Source organism: Perna viridis, chromosome 1 (genome assembly GCF_037379345.1).
Source record: "Perna viridis isolate PV_CMFRI_1.1 ecotype Kerala chromosome 1, ASM3737934v1, whole genome shotgun sequence".
NCBI lineage: Eukaryota > Metazoa > Mollusca > Bivalvia > Mytilida > Mytilidae > Perna > Perna viridis.
The window spans coordinates 59600128-59606078 of record NC_142445.1 but is presented as its reverse complement, the minus strand read 5'-3'; positions in this window follow the sequence as shown (position 1 = coordinate 59606078).

The following is a 5951-nucleotide window of genomic DNA, read 5'->3' as shown; positions in this document are numbered from 1 at the left end:
GTGTTGTTACAAATTCCGTTAGATGTGAACTATATATATATCATTCACATTACTTATCATGTGCGGCTTCATTCCTTGTATTGCATATGGTAGTGATGAATATGTGATCTCCTATTTCAATAATATTGAGTTTGAGTAGGTCTTGTATACAATACTTTTGGATTGAGATCTTCCTATATATTTGAATTTGATGCTGCTGATGAGAGGTTTCTCCTTCAAACGCATATAAAACATATCGAAATTTGTGATATATATATATAATTGTTTTTTTTTTTATTTCATTGAATTAGTGATTGATAACGCATCACATTCAATAGATGCACGTTGATATGAAGAAACATACAAAACAGCATATATACTTGTAAAGATACGTTTTGAACACAAACCAAAAGTTTGTCTATACAAAAACTAGATAACACACTTCACAATTCTCGATGACTTAAATTTAGTTGTTCGAAGGAGACACTTTAGTTATATGAGGACACAACAAAAATATAGACATTATTTTGTTCGTATATATCATATATATTTGTGGAAGGGAAATTTAACTTGATGTTTGCGTCCTTAAATATGCTCACTCCATCAACACACTGGACACAACTTTTCAAGTCTTCAAAGTTTCTATGTAAAAAGTTGCATCTATTAATGTTTAAATTCTTGTCGGCGACTAAATAATGCTCAGAACCCTAGCCGGGGCTAGGACGCTCTGCCCAGACTGGGATGTGTGCCCCAGGTGGTTTGTTTATTTGTTTGTTGGGGTTTAACGTTCGAGCAGCAATATTTCAGATATATTCAGACCATGAACATTAAATTGATGATAAAATGAACATGAAATGATGATGAAATGAAAGAGGGATGGGATACAAGGACAATGGGGTCGACAAATTTTGATTGCCACTGGAAATAGGGAGAGGTGGGTAGGGTCGGGCAATTTAGCTTCCTGTGGCGGAGCCCTATGGTTCCTACTCCGGGAGAATACCACAGTGGGGTTCTTTAACGTGCGAGGAGCGTGGCATCTTTCCCAACACGGTGCACCACTATGGCTTACGGTCAGGTTTTCCGTATTATAGCCTGACAACCCCAGCATGTAACACGCCAGGGGTACCCCATTCCACCACCTGGGGCACGCATCCCAGTTACTCTGTGGGCAGAGCGCCCTAGCCCCCGGCTAGGGTTCTGAGCACTATTTAGTCGCCTTTTACGACAAGCTTAGCGCTGCTGCATACCTATTCTTTTAACACCCGGATATGCAAGGGGCTACGGAGTACGAAGTTTATTATATGACGGCCATCGTATTTTTGGGGATGGTTTATGTATTAGACTTAGTCTATGGCATGTTTGTGAATGATCTGAAGTATTTGGTATACTATGGTTTTATGAACGAAAGAGACGTTTTGTTGTGAGGAGCAGTATGGCAGTATCACATTTATACATTTTCTTGCTAATATACCATAGATATTAATACTCTTAATCTATTCAGATGATTTATGCAAATGTGAAGTAAGGCTTCAGAAACAGCTTATATGATTGTTTTCAGTTGTTTTTATTTTTCGTTTTACTCTTTAACATATAGGCGGACCGCTTTTTATGATGGAATTCATTGGAGTTGACCGTTTCCTTCTTTCGACTTGTCAGTGCCTCTTTTCCCTCACCCTTCGTTTCCGAATTTCTGGATTTGCTAAGGAAACAAAAAATCCTCTTAAAAGTATAACACTATAAATGAAAACATTACTCGATTAAGTTTCGTGGTTCCATTAAGATATGTGGTAAGTAGAAACTACAACCTTCATTTGAAAATGTTTTTGTCGTAAAGAATAGAAGATATTAGGAATCGTTTATATACCTCTATAAAGCTGCTTAAATTTAAATGATCTGCAACCACGTTGAAATAATGTTGATGATGTACAACTAATTTAATGATGTTATTAAAGTGCAACTAAGTTAAACTTTCAAGTGCATTTAATAAAACGAACAATACATAATAAAATCAGTATCAACACTAGTCCAATACCATAAGTGGGCTAAAGCCAATCATTTGCATGCAATACTGATTTTTCCTGTATCATTAGCTTTATATATCAACAACAATCATTAAAAGTGGTTAAGTGTGATGTTTTTAGGGTGTTCTTATGTCTTTTTTTGTTCCTATATGACATAGCTGAAATGTTGCTGCTCAGGCGTTAAACCCCATCAATCAATCATTGTTCCTATGACAAAACGGATAGACATTTGAACGACATGGAGATTTTATTTCCTTGAACCTATGATTTTGTCATTTGTGGACGGAGTATATAAAAGCATGCTTATTAATTATTTTCGATTTAGATCTTCCTATTTATTCGATTCAAATGCTGCTGAGATGTTTCTCCTAGAAATATATGAACTGCATATCGACATCTCGAAATTAGTTGTATTTCATTTGATTGTTGTTTGAATTTAGCTCCTTACAACATAGAAAGATTTTGTCCTTTAATTCTATCTCTACATGTCAGTTGAAAGAACAAATTCATGTGGTTCATTCGTTGATTTAAAAAAAAATCCACATCATTTTAGAAACTGAATTAAGACTCTTTGTTACAAAGAAAGACTTGAAAGTCGAATTGAATTAAAACTTTCATATTCATTTACTTACCAGATGGCCCCGTCCAGGTCCGAGTGTTAAAAGAATAGGCCTGCAGCAGCGCTAAGCTTGTCGTAAAAGGCGACTAAATAGTGCTCAGAAACCTAGCCGGGGGCTAGGCGCTCTGCCCACAGAGCAACTGGGATGTGTGCCCCAGGTGGTGGAATGGGGTACCCCTGGCGTGTTACACGCTGGGGTTGTCAGGCTATAATACGGAAAACCTGACCGCAAACCATAGTGGTGCACCGTGTTGGGAAAGATGCCATGTTCCTCGCACGTTAAAGAACCCTGCTGTGGTATTCGATAGGAGTAGGAACCTTTGCGCTCCGCCACAAGAGGCTAAATTGCCCGACCTTACCCATCCCCCTTTTTCCAGTGGCAATCAAAATTTGTCGACCCTATTATCCTTGTGACCCATCCTTTTTTTTTCATCGGACGTTAAACCCCAACAAACAAACAAACAAACTTACCAGATGATAAGTTGAAACAAATTTAAAAAAAACCACTTACTATATAACTACAATTCTATGAGTACGGAATGAAATATTCAGTTGTAGAGTATAGCATAATCGATTCTTCTGTATGTAAAATAACATGGCAATAACTAATAAATTCAACAACACAATCATCCTTGATGGCTTTTTTAATGATCACAATGTTTATGCATCCTATCCCCGTTCATGTAACAAAATCTATAACCCTGCACTTTAATTTATATAACAACAACAACAGCTTCCGTACAAAATAAATGAGCTTTATTCGAAACAAGTGAAAAAAAATCAATACAAATTTGTTTGCTTCCTAGAAACACATCAATTTATTCTAACGTAAGTTATATAACCGTCTGTGGGAATAGTAAACATGTTTTTTCTCAACTATGGTCAAGGTGAATGTTTTTATTCCTAATCTATTGTTTGTTGGGGTTTAACGTCCGAGCAGCAATATTTCAGCTATATTCAGACAATGAACATGAAATTGATGATAAAATGAGCATGAAATGATGATAAAATGAAAAAGGGATGGGACACAAGGACAATGGATCGACAAATTTTGATTGCCACTGGAAATAGGGAGAGGTGGGTAGGGTCGGGCAATTTAGCCTCCTGTGGCGGAGCCCCATGGTTCCTACTCCCACAGTAGGGTTCTTTAACGTGCGAGGAACGTGACATCTTTCCCAACACGGTGCACCACTATGGTTTTCCGTATTATAGCCTGACAACCCCAGCATGTAACACGCCAGGGGTACACATCCCAGTTACTCTGTGGGCAGAGCGCCCTAGCCCCCGGCTAGGGTTCTGAGCACTATTTAGTCGCCTTTTACGACAAGCTTAGCGCTGCTGCAGGCCTATTCTTTTAACACCCGGACCTGCACGGGGCTATTAAAATAAGAAAAAATTCCCTCATGACAATCCAGTATCAATATCTTTCCTTTGTATTGAAAGACTGTAACGGTTTTTATACTTTAGGACGCGATAAACCGTTTATTCTATATATATATTTTGAAGTCAAAAAGTTATAAAAAGTTATTTTTTTCCTTTAAACAGATATAAACGGCAGACAAAAGAACATGTGTGTTTTCTATATGCGTTTTGTGAATTAAAAATAAAGTTGTTTGATTGGCCTGCTAATGTTGTTATTGTAAAATGAATACTTCCTTTTCCTCCAAATTGGACACGATGGTTAAGCGTAACCAATCAGCGGGTTTTTTTTTCCTTTCACATTTTCCCCTGTACCAATCAGCGCGTTTTTTTTTCTTTCACATTTTCCCCCTGTATGTTTTACTTAACAACACGTGTATTTACAAGACTAAAGAAAGTACATTTTTTCACATTCATGATGTGAACCAACATGTTGCGCGATTTCTCGACGTTTTAACTTATATTCATGCAGTATTTCAGTTTTCTTCTAATTTTAGAATGAATGATAATCGCCTGAATATAGCTGAAATATTGCTGCTTGGACGTTAAACCCCAACAAAGATAATATGGTCGACAAATTTTGATTGCCATTTGAAAATTGAATAGGCCTGCAGCAGGTCTAAGCTTGTGGTAAAAGGCGAGTATATAGTGCTCAGAAACTTAGCCAGGGGCTACGCACTCTGACCATAGAGCAACTGGGATGTGTGCCCCAGGTGGTGGAATGGAGTGCCCCTGGCGTGTTACACGCTGGGGTTGTCCAACTATAATACGGAAAACCTGACCGCAAACATAGTGTTGCACCGTGTTGGGAAAGATGCCACGTTCCTCGCACGTTAACGAACCCTGCTTTGGTATTCGATAGGAGTAGGAACCCTTGCGCTCCGCCACATTGCTCGACCCTACCCATCGCTCCTTTTTTCTAGTGGCAATCTAAATTTGTCGACCCTATTATCCTTGTGTCCCATCCCTCTTTTCATTTCATCATCATTTCATGTTCATTTTATCATCCACTTCATGTTCATCGCCTGAATATAGCTGCTCGGGCTTTAAACCCTAACAAACAAACAAATTTACAGTATAAATAGTTCAAGAAATTATCTCCTCAATTCGTTCTTGTACTTTCTGCTAAGAATGTATTATGCAAGGCGTGATTGACCGATATTATGTTGTTGTGTAAATTTCAGTGAGTTATGTAACATACGTCGATTTCATTTAAGTCATTATCGAGTTTTTGCACACAACAGGGAAAAGATGTAAAGGCTATCTATATCGTTGTTAATAAATCATTGATCATCGCATACGCTGATGAAATAAGAAATACGCAGGGTCTTGCGTAATATCGATGTTAATATGACATACGTGTCCTTAAACAGTAAAATATAAGTATAGAGCTCCATATCTGTAAAGCATGAAAATAAAAGAATTAACAAATAACACTAAGAGAGGAATTATAACAAAACATCAAAAGGCTTGAATATAGAATGTGACACAAGGGCAACAGGGTCGACAAATTTGGATTGCCACTAGAAAAAGGCAGTGATGGGTAGGGTCGGACAATTTAGCCTCCTATGGCGGAACGCACAGGTTCCTACTCCTATCGAATACCACAGCAGAGTTCTTTAACGCGCGAGGAACGTGGCATCTTTCCGAACACGTTGCACCACTATGGTTTGCGGTCAGGTTTTCCGTATTATAGCCTGACAACCCCAGCATGTAACACCACTGTGGTACCCCATTCCACCACCTGGGCACACATCCCAGTTACTCTGTGGGCAGAGCGCCTAGCCCCCGGCTAGGTTCCTGAGCACTATTTAGTCGCCTTTTTCGACAAGCTTAGCGCTGCTGCAGGCCTATTCGTTTGACACCCGGACCTGCACGGGGCGATAATCTGCTAGTAATTGGTTAACTCGTAA